We start from the raw sequence: 17,066 nt of genomic DNA, 5'->3' as shown, positions 1-17,066 counted from the left end.
GAAGCGATGGAAACAGGACCCAGAAGCCTGAGGTAAGACTTCTTGCCAAACAGCCGGGAGCAGCGCCCATTACGAAGCCAAACGCCGCAGCTCCTCAGGCCCGGCCTCTGAACGGGGCCCCGCCTCTGAACGGGGCCCCGCCTCTGAACGGGGCCCCACCCCTGAGCGTGACCCCACCGCCGGAGCACACTGGGCCGGGCCTCCGTGTAGAAGTCCCTCCCTTTTCCATTTTCTGCGGAGGTTTCTGAGCTCTACTAGGTACGCCCTCCGCTTTGATGAGGTAAACGTGGTCTCTGTCCTCTGAGAAGGTAGATAATTAAGCCAAAAGTGTTCCACAGCATGTGAAAGTGTTGTGAATTGGAAAACAAGGACAGATCCCAGCGTGGGAGGATCAAGGGAAGCATCTGAGGGAAACCTTTCAGTATAATAGGAAGGAAAGAGGAAAGAAAGGATGAGGGTTCATGATTTGGTTTTGTTGTTGTTATTTTGAAGTTTTTAATGATGAAAAGTTCCCATTTCATGACTTCTCATTCCCCTGTGGTGGTCCAGCACATATGCTCAACGAGTGAGGAGTGTGGCGAAGTTGTAGGAAAGTGAAATAGTTTCGAGTACTTAGGCAAGAGAATTTGACTAAGAAAGCAATCATGTGAGCGCCACCAAGACAGGGAACTTTGTTTCCTTCATTGGTGTGTCCTAAGTGCCAAGTACGTAGTAAACATGGGAAGAATGAATGGATTATTTTTAGGCAATGTTGAAGCTGACCATTGGTTGTGGAACATAAATTTGTGGTGGTACCAACGTACTTAACCGTATGATTTTATCGAAGAGGAATCAGCCCTTCATTAGAAGGCAGGTCTAGAAAAGGTAGAGTTAGATTTTGCCAGCAGGACATGAAAGGAGAATGGGGAAGGCTCTTTAGAGTACAGCTATTTAGGTGTGGGGTTAAGTGATGGACCATGAAGTTTTCCTTGGAAAAGGAGGAAATGAAGACAGAATGTTGTCAGATGAACTATAAGTGGCTTGTACTTCCTGAACAGGTTGAGGAATTGACATATCCAGGGCATAAACTGAAAGAATAAAGGGAGGAATGTCCTGGGCTTCCCTGGTGGCGCAGTGGTTGAGAGTCCGCCTGCCGATGCAGGGGACACAGTTTCGTGCCCCGGTCTGGGAAGATCCCACATGCTGCGGAGCGGCTAACCCCGTGAGCCATGGCCGCTGAGCCTGCGCGTCCGGAGCCTGTGCTCCGCAACGGGAGAGGCCACAGCAGTGAGAGGCCCGCGTACCGCAAAAAAAAAACAAGGGAGGAATGTCCGACTGTATTTTTTTCAGAACGAAAAAATATTCCTGGTGATGAGTTCTAGAATATGGCCGTAACTGAACTGGAGTGGAGATAAAGGGCTCTAGGATGACAGTGAGAGGCCAGATTACTGGATGGTCTATCCACATGAATATTAGGCCTCTGCCTGATTCCTCCCACTTTGAGTTCCTTTCCTGGGACTCTTTCCTGTCACGAGGTCTCCAAGGAATTGGTATTTCCTACAACTCTAACCTTCAGTCAGTGGCATGACTCTGGACAGGAAGGTAAACATGGGGCAGTGAGAGAGGGCTATGACAGACATCTGTTTTGTTTTTGTTTTTATTTTGACACTCAGCCTTCACTCACCTTCTGGAGACAGTTATTCTCTTGCCCTCTGGGAAACTAAGCCCATTCTCAGTCTCAGTCCATGTGCAAGTGGAGTAGTTGTTCCCCGACTCTCCTACTTTAAGGATGGGTATACCACTCGGGCTTGGCCAAAAAGATTGTTCCATGATTTTGGCAACAGTGAGAGATGGGCATGGGACCAAGCTAGAGACAGTAAGGCACAATAGGACTTTTGAAGGGACTAGTGGAAGAGATAACCCATTTTTAGTTGCGCTTGAAGCTTGGAAGATATAGCTATGAAGTTGCCATCAGAAAGTCTCACAATGAAGCCAGTCCAGAATATAAAGCCAAGAAATGGATAGAAACAATACTGATAACATCAACTGAGCCCCAGTATGAACCCTCTTGCCTAAGGCTAGCCTCACTCCTAGGGTCTTTCAGGTAGCTGAGCAAGGGTCTCTTTTTTAAGTCAGCTGAATTGTATTTGCTGTCATTTACATCCAAATAATTCCTCACATTGTTAGGGAGCTCTCTATCCCTGGCTCCTTCTTCCATGCTAGCACACTAAATGTATATTACCTTCTCTGTCCTTCAGGTTGCTTTCTATAAAAGGGGATAGAGAAACCTGATTCAAAGAGTTGTAAAGATTAAACAGGATAATACACATAAAAGCATAAATTTGTTTCACAGAATTGAAGTACAATAACAAGCAGTACTTAATTTTTCTAAATTAAACTAAATCTGGCTCAAAGCCCCCATTTTAAAGTGTAGAAAGATACTCAGTATTAGTCATTACTTGGGGCCTTTTGCCTATTTAGTGTAATATTCACTGTCAAACAAATATATAGGAAAGAGCCTCTGATTTAAGTCCACCATGGTGGGACTGGGATATTCATTGTCCAGGCCCATTTGGTCCATTAAAAGGCCAAATTAACGGCCTTGGCTTCACAGCCTCTATGCTAAGCATGGGCAGTGCAGTATTTTACTGAAGCTCCCAAAATAATGGCACTTGATGATTAGTCATCTCACCAAACATTATTTCATCCCATAAAAAATCGTGCTGTCTCCGAGAGGACTTCCACACAAAAGCCATCCACATAAGGAACTCATCTTTACATCCTTATTCTGGAGTCATTGGAGCCACTGCTACCTTTAGTCAACTCTCCTTCTTTCAACCCAGCACTTATATCAACCCCCATCTCCTCTCTCCTGGGAACACCCAGGTGAATTCTCCTCCCACATGAGAATCTGGACTGGACTGGACTGTACAACAGGTATCTCACAACTTCTGTTTGGGGGCAGGAAACATGAAAGCCATTAATAATCCCTTAGACCAGAAGCCCAGAACTTCCTGTAAGACAGAAGGGGAAAGTTAGCTTTTATTCCTTTTGGAGTCCCCTCTGGCAGGGAGTGGAAACAGCAATCCATAGCTTGGTAAATTATCCTGCCTCAAATGAAGGATGCCTAAAGCTGGGCAAGCATTGCTACAGAGGAAAATTACCCACCCTTGTCATTGTCAGCCCAACCTCCTTCCCACAGTGAAGCACTGCTAAACTTGCATAATAATCAGTTCCTTCCCTGCCTGCCCACCCCCACCCCACCTCATAGAAGGAAAGAATAAACCCTGAGTTTCCTGGGAGAGATAAGGAGGCAGCCTCCACAAGTCTTTGAACTGTCTCTTGGCCTCCCTAATGAAGACCAAACGTGTACTTGTGTCCCCAGGAAAATAACAGCCTAATTTAGGCTCTAATCCAGGACCAAGTAGAAGTTCTAGAAGAAAGGCCTCAGAGAAGAGTCTGATCTCATAGCCTGGACCTCTTCATTGAGACTGCATATTGGGGCACAGTTCTCAGTGTTAATCCCTGTGAAGGCTGCCTGAAGGAATCTGATCCTCTTAGGTAGCACCTGGCACCAAAGAAATTCATGATGCCTGAACCTGTGATCTGGGGTTCCTGTGCCCAATCCACGTCAAGGTACCAGTTGATTCATCCATTTTGCTTGCCCTGATATTAGGTTTGGAGTGTGGGCTGGCGGTTGTAAAACTTCAGATAGACCATTCCTGTCACATTCTATGTCAGTGACAATTTCTTCAGGCACCACAAAATATCCTGTATATGAAACCCCTCCTGAAATTGCCCAACACTGTGATCCTGAGTGTGGGCACAAAGCACATGAAATCTTTTTCTAGAGAAATTGATCCTGATCTCTCCAGTCATTGTTCAGCTAACATACTTTCCTGCCTTTTATGACAGTCCTTTCCCATAGGAACAGGAGTCTGGGAAAAAGGAAAACAGTCCTAGAAGCAGAACGAGAGTATGGGATCACTCCTGGATGGTGCTGCCACCTCATTTGGACAGGTCACTTTATAGATGTTCTGAAGGTGTAAACTCAGCCTCGTTTCCTCATGTAATGTTTCTCTGAATGGAAGCAAACATCTGGGCACCAGGTATGACTTGTTATGTGACCCCACGCCAGTAACTCATCTTTTAAGCCCTTGGTTAAAAGTCCTCGGGCCATGGTTACATAGAAAATATCCCAGGATGGGAGTTAAATGCTGTGAGTTCCCTAGTACCGGCTTTTCCACCAATTGGGTGACTCATTTTCTCTGATGTTTCAGCTGTGAGAAGCACATTTGAAATGATGGATGCGCTATATTAAATATATTGATAAGAGCAGAAACTAAACCTTGCAATCTGTAGGGTTTGCTTCCTCTGTAAGTGTGGCTGTCTCTACAGGAGCTGAAGGTTGCTTCTTTAGCCCTATGGTCTGAAAGCTAGGGCAGAGGGGAGGGACTGGGGGAGCCAGCATGAGCTATATTGCACCTAATGTTTTCTCTCTCCCAAGTCTGAAAACTGGCAATGGTGAGTCACGTGGTTGTAAGGCCTCCTTTCACTTGATTATTCATGGTGACCCCACACCACCTTTACCTGCATGCCACCTTTCCCTCCTTCTTTGGATGCTCCAACCTCTTTGTTTTTCTTACCAGCTACCAGTCTACTTAGCCATTAAATAGCTTTGACCTTGATGATATGAATGTGAATGAGGTCAAGGATACACTTGACACCTCTGGCCACTTTTGCTTCAGTAAACTGAGTGGGGTGTCCAAGAAGAAACCCTTGTCTTAGGAAGACTTCTAAGACGGTTCCAATGATCCCCACGTCCTGATAGTCACACCCTTGTATAATTACTCCTCTCCTTGAGTGTAGGCTGGACTTAGTAATTTGCTTCTAATAGAATAAGGAAAAGGTGATGGGATATCATTTCCATTATTAGTTTACAAAAGATCGTAACTTCTGTCTTGCTAGCAGACTGTCTCCTGACATTGATGAAGCAAGCTGCCATGTTGGAGAGGCCCACATGACAAGGAACTGAGCCAACTCTAGCCAACAACCAACAAAGAATTGAGGATCTCAGTCCAACAGGCTTTGAGGAACTTCATCCTGCCAACAGTTGTATAAGTGAGCACAGAAGTGAGTCCTTCTACAGTCAAGCCTTCAGATGAGACCCCAGCCCCAACTGACACCTTAATTGCAGCCTTGTGAGAGACCTTGAAGCAGAGAACCCAGGTAGGCCTTGCCTGGATTCCTACCCACAAAAACTGTGAGATAATGAATATGTGCTTTTTTTTTTTTTTTTTTGCGGTACGCGGGCCTCACACCATTGTGGCCTCTCCCGCTGCCGAGCACAGGCTCCGGACGCGCAGGCTCAGTGGCCATGGCTCACGGGCCCAGCCGCTCCACAGCATGTGGGATCTTCCCGGACCGGGGCACGAACCCGTATCCCCTGCATCGGCAGGCGGACTCTCAACCACTGCGCCACCAGGGAAGCCCCGAATATGTGCTTTTTTAAGCCACTAAATTTAGGGGTGTCCTTTATACAGCAATAGATAACTAATACACCCCTAAATTACTGTAATCTTGGTGAAATGTGTACCATGACTGGGAGGGCAGGCACCGAATAGCACACGTCTCCCTGATGACATCCCTGGGAATACTGTCTTCATGCTCAAAGATTATCCAGTATACTCTTATGTTAAAATGGTATCATTGTGCTCTACAAAACCCTGATTAGTAGCCAGGAGGTACTGGAGGCATAGGTAGGGTTGTGTTGGGTGGAATGGATGGGCAGTATGGGATCATGAGTAGTGATGATGATGTCATTCTTTCCCCTTCTCATTTTTTGCTTCCTTTCCCATTCATTCCACCATTACATTTTCCTTACTCTCTTTCTCCTTTTCCCCAAAATTCTGGGTGACTGCCTGATGACCACTCCTGTAAATGATGCTATTAAGCTACATATCCTGAAGAAATTTCCTTGAGGAGCAGCTCTTCCTGTTCCTCAAGGTGTTCTCACAAGCACAGAGACCTCATTGTCAAGCTCAAAATGTGCTTTCCAGACAGATTAACACCCCATGTGTAGCAGATTGTTAAGCCGGACCCACCCAGTTCCTAGACGCTGCCCTGGCCAACCCAGCGTCCACAATCACAAAGCCCATTTATATACACCCCACTCAATGACCACCTACCTATGAGAATCAGCAGCTTCTTTCTAAACGAAAGTAAGTCACCATCTTCAGGAAAATATTCATATCCCTTGTCCTTTTCAGAGCTGCCAATTCAGTCTTCCCTACTGCTCCAGTAAGGGTAGAGGAAGGGGAAAAAGTGAACTGCTACCCATTTTCATTAGGGTAAGGTTAAGGGGTGGGGAACATGGCCCATCACTACAAACTTCATGAAGGAGAGAAGGGCTCTCAGTTGCAGGTGACATTTGATCCTCACCAAGAGATCTAAGAGGAAGATTTCTGTCTTCCACTAACCTCAGGGCCTAAACACTCTCCAAAACTTTCTGCAGGAACAAGAGTTAATTCTGGCTACATTATGCCAGAGTAACTTATCCAACTGTAGCTGTATATAGTTCAGGATAGTTTGAGAGCAGATAAGAAGACAGTTTGAGCCAAGTTCTGGACTTTAAGGGCTTTTCTCACTTCGGAAAAGCCTGAAAGTTTCTAGAGTAAAGTTTTTGTACTTTTTTATAGAAAAATAAAGTTTTTTAAGTAGGGGACATCTAAGCAGGATCAAATAAAGGACCCCAGGATGAAACTGAGGAGGCTGCGGACAGGTTCCCTGCAAGGAACTCGTCATCTCTTAGACGCCAAGAGAGGAAATCAGTATGAGCTGAACTACTCCTTCCTTTCTCTACAAACAAGTTCCAGGATACCCAAAACCCATGCCCCCAGTGCAGTACACAGAGAGCACTAATGTTTCTCTATTAGAAGAAACATTTATTGAGGAGGATCAATATTCTCAGTTGTACTAAAGAAAGATTGTTTTCATCAGAGGATGTGTTATCATGAAAACTGCGAGGTTTTCTCAACAACGACTGAGTTCTTTGGAGAAATTTTTTCTCCCTGAAAATGCTGGAGAAGCAATTTCTGTTTGAATAGAAGAGTCAAATCTCTGAACACAGTGCCTTCATCAGGGGTGAGGGTGGCCGGAGGTACCTGGCATTCTTGATGCACGCAGGTGGGGCTTGGATTGGGTACAAGCTCCCTGGAGGACAGGGAAGAGGGTTGACTCTGGCATAATACCTAGCCCTCAAAGGCCACAACTTCCTGGTGATGTCTGATCCTGTCTCTGTTCTGTCTAACACTTGTAAGACAAGTCTGGTCAACAGAAACAGCTTCTTGATTTGAGGACTTGGTACATGCCCACTCCTCTTGCTGTGGGTCAGAGAGAGCCCCACAGTTGGAGGGATGTCCCTTGTCAGGCTGTACCTGGGTCTGCAGTTTCTTCCTGTGCTGACTTAACTCCAAGGCCTCAGATTTGAACCTACATGCCAGCTTCTCCTCTAGGATCTTCCCAATGGCTGTCATGAGCTCCTGAGCTTCAGGAGGCCCATAGCTCACAAAGATAGCTGCACTTTCAACTGAGTCTTGGTGCTGCACAAAGGTTGACATGAATTTGGCTTTTTGCTGGGGACTTGCCTGGTCTTTGATTTTCCTCTTGGAGTCAATCCACTGGAAAAGTCACCTCATCTTTTTTCTGAAGTAACTTTCTGGAGGAAGCTGTTCATTCTGTGACAGAGGTGGGGAAGTGTCCTTTAATTTTCCTCAACAGGGTGGCTCTTCTTTCTGCCTGTAGATGTCCCTAGTCCTGAATCCTCACTTCTGTATTCTCCTGCTTTGGAGCCCGGAGGTCTCACTCTCTTTGCAACAGGTGGGAAATTCTTAACCTGGCAGTTCCATAAGACATGCTTAGAGGGATCCTGCCTCTGCTCCGTGCTGATCCCACTGTCCTCCACGTGGACTTGCAGCACCTGGGAAGCTGCCGTGTCCCCAGTGGGGACACTGTGGACATGAATCAGTGAAGACTTGGAAGGCAACCTACCTGAAAACAGGGGCATGTCAGTGGGACAGTGTACAGCCTGGCTATGCTCCTTACCCTCGAATTTAAACTTTAACTCACTAAGGAGCTGGTTTTGAAGGTCTGATAGTTTAGAATCTTGGGGAACAGTTATTTTTGGTGAGGGACATTGGGGGGTCAGGGTAGTTTCTATTTTATCCATATTGACATATGCCATTTGGGAGCTTTCCAACTCGCCGGTTGTCAAGATGTCCCAATATTGTGATTTAAGAGCACACAGCTCCTTGGCCTTGAATATCTCCCTGGATACATTGGACATGAAAGAATGTTCTAAATTCTTCCCCACTATCGTTGGGCCCTGAATCATTTCTACTGTATCACTGGAGTTCATGTTCTCATCCCTTGGCTCATGTCCATCCCCGGCTTGCCTCATGGGCACTTCTGGGCTGCATCTGTGGTCTAGTAGAGTCTCACTCTGACTCACTTTGTCTTTGTTTCTGTGTGTGAGTGGCTGAAAAGTCTGTCTGCCATGCTCAATTGTCTGAACGTCCTCTGCAAGCCTTTGGTCGATATCAGAGTGTGATGGTTGCGGGGCCCGCTGTCCTTCTTTGTCCACAGATGAGATAACAGGAAGAGGATGATCCAGCACCGGGACTGAATTTGTAGTTCTCACCTTGTTTCCCTGAGAAGTTTTAGAACTTCCTTCAAGGGGCTTGGAAACCTCACCTTTGGAATCCACCCCAGAAATATGGGTGGTTGAGGAGGGAAAGTCAAATTGAGGAAGAGGCCATGTTTTGGCTTCCCTCAACATATAGAATTTTATGGATTCAAGAACCTTGAGGGGTAGACCCCATCTCTGAGTCACACGAAACCTTAAAATCTGGGCTTCTAGCACCTTTCGGATGTTAGGATCAAGAAAAGAAAGCTCTAGAGTGCTAATCTGGTGGTAGACTTTACCTACCATTGCACTTTTTGAATCTGTGTCTTCCATATCGGTCTGGGAACTCCCAGAAGGAGGCAAAGTATTGTCGTCAGCCAGCCATGAACGACACACACCTATAGGAATCCTACCTGCACTGATCTGCCAAGACTTCGTGCTCACATGTAATCTAAGAATGGTTTTTATTTGATTCCAATCTATGTCCTTCCTTGAGACATTTAATAATTCATTCCCTGAGTGATTCCTTGAGTGACACACACAGTTAGTTTTTGTCTCCAAAGCAGCCCTCAGACCCTGCACTAGGTAACATTCTGAGACCTCTTGTGGGACTGTCTTCTGGGCTCTTCTCTAGGATATAGCCAAGATTCTTCCTCATGTCATCCCTTAGCTGAAACTTTGTTGGGGCCCTCTCATGGAAATTTGCTGGGAGACCCAATTCAGTCTTCCCTATATCCTTGCTATCCTTGCCCTGAAGCTCAGAGATTTGTAAGTGAACATGTGTGCCTCTCTGCCGAGGTACTTCTTTTAATTTATACTGAGGCTCCATCAGTGCTGGGGACTCTAGATTCCTACAGGCTTGGAGGCACCATCGTGGAATTAGCCTCCTTGGAACGTGGAGCTCCAGTTTCTCCCGGGGTTCACTGGTGATATGAAAATGGCCAAGGACAGAGACTGGTACATAGGCATGGGACGACCGGTTGACCAATGGGAGGTTAAGAGCTTGAGGACAAGTGGCTTCTTGAGATTTTTGGAGCACAGGAATTAAACCCCACAAACTTTCCTGTTGTTTCTGCAACACGTGCCATTCCAGGTGTTGATTTCCAGTCGTGATATGAGAGTCGACTCATTCTGGAATCTATGGAAAGATACTCCATGGTCCCTAATCTGGGATGGAGAAGAAGATGGTAGAATTGGGAGTTGGGATTGGGGTTTAGTTTGAGGCAAGGGCTGTGGATGTACATGAGGGAGCAGAAGAGGAGGGGAATGAAGAAGTGGTGGAGATCCTTGATCCCGCATTTTGAATGCAGAAGCATTACAGATTCCATTGAATAAAACAGAGTGAGACTCTAGTGGGGAACTACTACTAGAAGCCAGGAGAGTAGCCACTAGGGACTCACTGTGCAAAAAGGGAAGACCCCAGAAGAGCTGGCTATATTTCTGCTGCAAGTTTTCCCCCAAAGTCACGTCATATAGGAGCTGCTGACAAATGCGCAGCTGCTCTGTTTTGCTTTCACTGTTCCAGCCAGTTTGGGGGGCTCTAGTGTCCTTTACATCAAGTGACTGCAATGAATTCCCTGAAGATGTCTGTTGGCATTCTGACATTTGTTTTGAAAATGGTCCCTCTTCCTTTTGTTTCTTCTCTAAACTCTGGAGAGCCATTTTCTTTTTTATTTGTCTCTCCAAGAGTCCCTGGATGTTAAAGCCAAAGAAAGAATGGCTGTTGGCCTCCATGTGCTTGGTAACAGAGTCTCTCCAGAGACAGGTGTCTGGTAGATGGAGGGAAACATTCTCTCTCTGAAGATCAGAGTGTGATACTGTGGGGAGGAACACGTTCTTGGCATGAGCTTGCCACCAGGAGCAGTCGGAAATTGACAGGCTTGAAAGCTCAGTGCCTCTGATTGTTGAAACACAAGTGGATAACCCACCAGAGCTATCTGGAGATAACTTCTCCAGGACAGGCTTCAGTAAGATGGAAGTTGATTTAGGTTGAGTCACAGATAAAGTGCACTCTGGCTGTGGTGAAACAGACAGAGTTGGTGGTGCATGATGACAAGCAAAAGAATCGGGGTGATTCACTGCCTGGGACAAATCTGATAAGGGATTGATATCTTGGGAAAGGGTGGGGTCAAGAGAGAAAATGTGGCCTCTCGTGGGAGAACAGGATCTGCTGTCTGAGTGTCATGTGGTAGGAGAGGGGGAAAGGCAAGGGGTTGGGGTGGGGAATAGTCCACTGGGAATTCAAGGAAGGAAAAGGCTCTGGTGCCAGAGAGTGACCCAGTGGTGAGGGTGAAAAAAAGTCAACTAAGAGAGTCATTGGGTTAGGGGAGAGAACGGAGGGGGGCAGTGGGGAAGGCTCAGGCAGAGATGCTGGCGTTAGGTCTCTTGAAGGGACTGTTGAGAAGGCAGGGGACAGAGTAAATGATGACTCAGTCACAGGAGCTGTGGAAGCCAAGGGGGACACAGAGGAAGTAGAATCTTCCAGGGCCTGTGAGAGTAGCAGCCGATTGACCTCAGCAGTTGCATTATTACACACCTCACAGAAGGGGTCTGGACATAAAAGCCGACAAAAGCAGGTGGTGTCATCGTGCCGGCCCAGGGGGCTGCAGGAGACAGGAAGTACAAAGATGCAACCAGGACCAGAACAAACATGAGACCCTGGCAGGTCTGGCAAAAGTATGGCTGCCCAATGTATACGATCCTTTCACATTCTTTTACTTCCTTAATCTCACAATAAATCTTTTATCCCCCTCCCCAAGGCTTTCACATTTCTGAATCTGAGGATTTTCCCTCCCATGTCAATAACAGGCTTCACTGAGGCCCTAGAACTTCAAAGACTCAACTAAAAAGCAGGATACAGGAAAGAAGGTAATGTTCAGTCACCTTTGCAGAAGAGAGAGCACCTTCCTTGCCTCCTCAACTTTGCTCTGGCAAGCTCTCCAACCTGGGAAACCAGGAGAGTGATGAAGGTAGAAACAAGGAGACCTTATAAGAGGCTTAGTGGAATGTCCTTTAGTGGTACCCTTGGTGGATTGGACTTGGAGAGCCCCAAGAACTAGGAAATAGGGCCAGATCACATGGTCAATGATGATAATAACAAAGCTCAAATATATGTTGCTGTATCATTCACAAAGGGCTTTCATATGTATTCTCCCATGTGATATTCAGAACCACCCTTTGAGGAATACAGGTCAATGGTTATTTACCTCAGAGATGAATCTCATCATCCTGGAAGTCAAAGGACTTTTACAAAGTCAGGACACAGAAGTTCTGACTCTTGACATCTCACATGGCCACCTGTTGGGAAACACCCATTGCCCAGGTCCATCACTGGTTCATGCCCAGCGATGAGCAGAGCAGGGGATCTGAGGAGTGTCTCAGGCTCTGACTGCCCTCCCACAAGTCTCTCCTCTGAGAACTCTGGTTTCTGAGAGAAACTGTATCTAGCAGTTGACATCCTCAGAGATCAGGGACCTTGGATCTCATGGAAAAGGCAGGAAGGGTCACCCTTGGAGAGTTCAGGTGGGATAGGCAGAACCTTACCTTTCAGTGTTCCACCTTTCCTTCTCCTCTTGGCTCTGCCCTGACACTGAGAACAAAAAGAAAAGAATGAAGGGCTGGGGCTCATTTCTCTCACTCCTCTCTAGGAAACTCAGATATTCATTACCCATGAATAATATGACTCTATTTTAATTAACAGAACTTTATGTTCCTTCCGTTTATCAATTTTAAAGGTTTAAGATGCTTTCGATGTTTTTCTTCTTTGACAAACTCAAAGAAGGACTTTTGTCTATGAGATCCACACTTGATATTCCCAGTCAGAAGTCATCTGCCCAAGGAGGGCACAGCATCTGAGGCCAACAGTCACGTCCATGTTCCTCAGATGGGACCCTGTATCCTGGAGCTCAGGCTCCAGCCTCTGCTCAGAGGCTCAGCATTGCTGCTCTGATCAGCCCAGCACAAAGGAAGGCTTTGTCGAGTGATGCCTGACGTGAGAATGTGATGCATGATCAAGCAATGGGGAACTCTGTTCTCCTGCAGAGATCCCAAACTCTCTAAATAACCCAACCCAGGACCACAGAGTTACTGCAAAGTTATTGCTTGGGATTTTATCCTGGAATCTCCAAACACTCAGGTGGGCCACAGGCTTCAATTGGAAGCCTTAGTCCCCCCAGAAATACTGGCCCTGCCTGGCCTATGATGTTCTATCCTGTCCTTGAACTTCCTATCTTAGGTGTCTCTCTGACCCAACCAATCTCACTGAGAAATGTGAGCACGGGAACAAGAAAATAATCATTCTTTGAGAGGCAACTTTTGGTTCCAGCTCCAACACTTAAAGAGCTTGGGAGTCATTACTCCAGTCTTTGGAAGAAGCAAAATCTGAACCAATTGAAAGTCAGTGACTTTTCTTGTAGCATTAGAGAATTAAGGTCACAGGGCAAATCACTCCAAAATCTTCATAGAGGGTGAATGCAGAGAATCACAGTTGAGGTCAGCTTACCTCAAGCAGGGGCCACTGGAGCCATAAATTGATAGGAACACTTAAAAGGACACTTTGACAAATTGCTAGAGGATGCATGTGGGCTAACATGAGAGCGAGAAACTCCTAGGGTCATTATCTTAGGGGGGCCTCCACCTATTCATGGATTTCGCCTGTGGGAACCCCACCAGGTTCTCACAGTGAAGAGCCATGAAAAATTCTGATGTTTCTGGTGGAGGAGTGTGGGAATGGGAAGAAAAGTAACAATTTTGAAAACATTCTGAAATATCCCCTGAATGTTCTCCATAACAGAAGCTTACTCAGCAGAGGAAAAGACTACCAGAGACTTATCCCACATGGGAGAAGGGAAATTATCCAACTCCAGTTCCCTCTAGCCTTCCTATCTCTTCTAAAAAGTGAAAAGAAAGAAAGAGAGAAAAGTGTTAGAAACATCTGTGAATAACCCAGGGACACAGGCCCACTAAAAGATTTAATCATATCCCCTCCCCACCCCACCCCCCCTGCACCTTACTACCACATCAACAGGGCTCCAGTATGGTAACAGGATCATAGCCAAAAGAGCTGCAAGGCATAGGCTCTATATAAGGAGGAGACAGGGAAATCTGAAGACACCAAGGGAGATTAAAACAAGGACACTATAGGAAATTGAAGTCTCTGACATATACAGCTACAGTAAATATTAAACACAACCAACACCTACCCAGATTAACATAAAACTTCACACTATTTAGCTTTCTTGAATCACACTCATGGTTACTTCTTCTATGAAAAGTTTTATGATTTTTTTTCCCCATCTACTTTCTTACCTTCCATCAAAATTCCTGTTGGCATCTCCATACCTTTTTAAACAATGATGTCATTTTTGTTGATGTGTATATGTATTTATTTCATCTCCCTGTGCTACTCATTTAATAGTTGTAGCCCTTATACCTTCATTATTTAGATTATAAACTGCTGAAATTAAGCTGTGTCATTTCCTTACTTCGCTTGCCTGTATTCCCTCGTTGAGTCTGATGAATCAGTCTTGACCCCAGATACCTGATTCTCTCCCTCCCCTATGAGGAGGATACTAGTAATGACAGCTCCTTTCTTTACCTGTCTTCTCCTGCATCCACAGCTCCACTGTTGTCTCTACCCAAAAGGAGGGTACATTTCAAGCCCACTCCATCTCACATACCCTCCTCCCTTGACTGCAGGAGGTGTATCTGTTCAGAAAAATCCCTCCACCTATCTTTGTATCTCTGGTATTGTGTTTTTTATAGAAAGTCTGGTCCTGACTCTCCCTGAGGTCCCTAGGATTCACAACTGCAAAAACATCCTCTAAAGTCTGAGCAATATAAGCTCCACCACAAGAATTTCCAGGAGAGAAGGGGTCATAAAAATGACACATCAAATATATTCTTCAAAAAATGGCCTTGTCATAAAAAAGAAAGACTGAGAAACACTGATCCAGATTAAAGGAGACTAAAAACACATGACAACTAAATGCAGTCTGTGATTCTGAATCCTGTAATGGAGGTTTTGAAAAAAAGCCACAAAGGACATTACTCAATAAATTGACAAAAATGGAATATGAATGGGAGATTAGTTAAAACTTTTATGTCATTGTTAAATTTACTGAAGGGGATAAATAACTGTACTATATGTAAGAGAATCTTCTTTTTCTTAAATACACAATGAAATATTCAAGGAGAAGGTGCATGATGCATGAAATGTATTTTCAAATATTCACAAATGTATGCATAGTTTTCATATATGTGTGTGTGTGCATATTCATATATAAAGAGAAAGGGAAGGAGACAAAAACAGAGACAGAAAGAGGAGAGAGATCCCAAATGGGTCAAAATGTTAGTAGGTAAGTCTGGATAAAGGGTACATGGTTTTTACCATCCATGCAACTTTTCCACAAGTTTAGTTATTTTCAAATAAATACATTTACAAAATGGACCATTGCCTGCTGTTCTGGATTTTACCTAACCTTTGAGATTTCTGCCTTTGATTCTTGCAGCTACCACCACCACCACCACCATACCCAAACCCCAGAAATGTGTAATGCCAGCTTTCAAAGTTATCTCACGTTCTGTCCCAGGCAAGAAACCTGGGATCCTCTGCACATTTCAACAGGAGTTTACAAAATGCTGTAGAAGAGCACCACCTGCTCCCCACCAACAATTATTTTAATTAAACACAATACAAAAAAAAAAAAAGAAGGAAAAAAATCAACATGTTTACAGCACGGAACCCCTAATTTTTCTTATCTGGTGCCACCAGGTCATCTGTCTTCTGGCATTTTGTGGTGTGAATTGGTTTGCCAGCACTTCGTCTGCTCTGCTCGCCAGTTACCATTCCTCCACCAGATTTCCGTCTTCCAAACATGTGTTGACATCTTTTGTCGTATCCTCTCTCCTTCTAGTCATCCTTAAGCACTTATTCTTTTTAAATCCTTTGTTTGAATAGTTTTATTGAAATATAGTTCACATACCATACAATTTACTCATTTAAAGTGTGTAATTCCATGATTTTTAGTATACTCACGGACATGTGCATCACCACAATTTTAAAAACATTTTCATGACTTCAGAAAGAACCCTGTAACCTTTAGCTATTACCCGCCACCCTTCATCTCCCAGCTCTAAGCAACCATTAATCTACTTTCTGTCCTCTCTTGGTTTCCCTATTCTGAACATTTCACATGAATGGAATCATATGTGGTTATTTGTGACTGGCTTCTTTCACTTAGCATAAAATTTTCAAGGTTCAGCCATGTTGTAGATGTATCAGTGCTTTTTAATGCCAAAAATATTACACTGCATGGATATACCATATTTTATTTACCCATTCATCAGCTGATGGACATCTGGGTTGTTTCTGCCTTTTAACTCTTAGGAATAATACTGCTATGAACATTCGTTTACAAGTTTTTGTGCGGACATATGTTTTCATTTCTCTTGAGTATATACCTAGAAGTGGAGTTGCTGGGTCACATAGTAATTCTATGTTTAACATTTTGAAGCGCTGCCAGACAGTTTTCCAAAACAGCTGCACCATTTTTCATTCCCACAAGCAGTGTATCAGGGTTCCGGTTTCTCTGCATTCTCACCAACACTTGTTTTAATCTGACTTTTTGTTTCTAGTCATTCTTGTGTGTGTGAAGTGTTATATCACAGTGGCTTTGGTTTCCATTTCCCTGATGGCTAGAGATGTTGAACCTCTTTTCACCTACTCTTTTTTTTTTTTCATCTACTCTTGCTTTGAATGGCATTTGGGGAAAGAGAGAAGATAAACAAGTGTGTTTTATCTACTGTGTTTAACTTGCAACACAATAGCTCATTTTAACTATGTGACAGGAAAAATATTTTCTTGTAAATATTTGAAAACACATATAATGATGTCAAGTCTTTATCAACATGCACAGTTGACTACTTCTATTCTTTCTGCATGTTATAGTTACTGTGTGATTAAGGGAAAGCAATATTGTGCACTGAATTTGATCTGTAAGATTACTTCCTCTATGGGGTTGAGGGAGGAATTCATTCAAATGACTCCTCAGGGTTGACTAAAAGGCAGAGCAGAACTGATTGCCAGAGCCTCTAAAGCACAATGCTTTTGTGTCACCAATGCTGTGTACGTCTGTTGTGAATAACTGTGTACCACAGGTGATAAATATCAAAGAAATGTGAGAGCTTTGACATGGGCACATAGCATATGTCTTAAGAGATAGATGACAAGACGTTTAAATGGGCTTTTACACTTTAATCATAGTGTAAAAGATGGGATGTATCACACATGCCAAATGATAACTGTGAAAGCTGGGTGAGGAGTGTATGGGAGGTTACACTGTTCTGTCTGCTTTCGTGCATGTTTAAACATTTTTGTACTAAAAAGCTTTAAAAATAATAAAAG

At 44.4% G+C, this 17,066-nt stretch overlaps 1 pseudogene; it reads right to left on the bottom strand.

Moving 5' to 3' along the window:
• Positions 1-2,219: 2,219 nt before the first annotated feature.
• Positions 2,220-16,366, bottom strand: LOC149748987 (spermatogenesis-associated protein 31D1-like; annotated as a pseudogene).
• Positions 16,367-17,066: the final 700 nt, after the last annotated feature.

Source organism: Delphinapterus leucas, chromosome 6 (genome assembly GCF_059928025.1).
Source record: "Delphinapterus leucas isolate spDelLeu-1000000601 "Yukka" chromosome 6, BTC_Dleu_Yukka2, whole genome shotgun sequence".
NCBI classification, from domain to species: Eukaryota; Metazoa; Chordata; class Mammalia; order Artiodactyla; family Monodontidae; genus Delphinapterus; species Delphinapterus leucas.
Note: the sequence above shows the minus strand (reverse complement) of the source record. Positions and strands in the feature narration are given on the sequence as shown.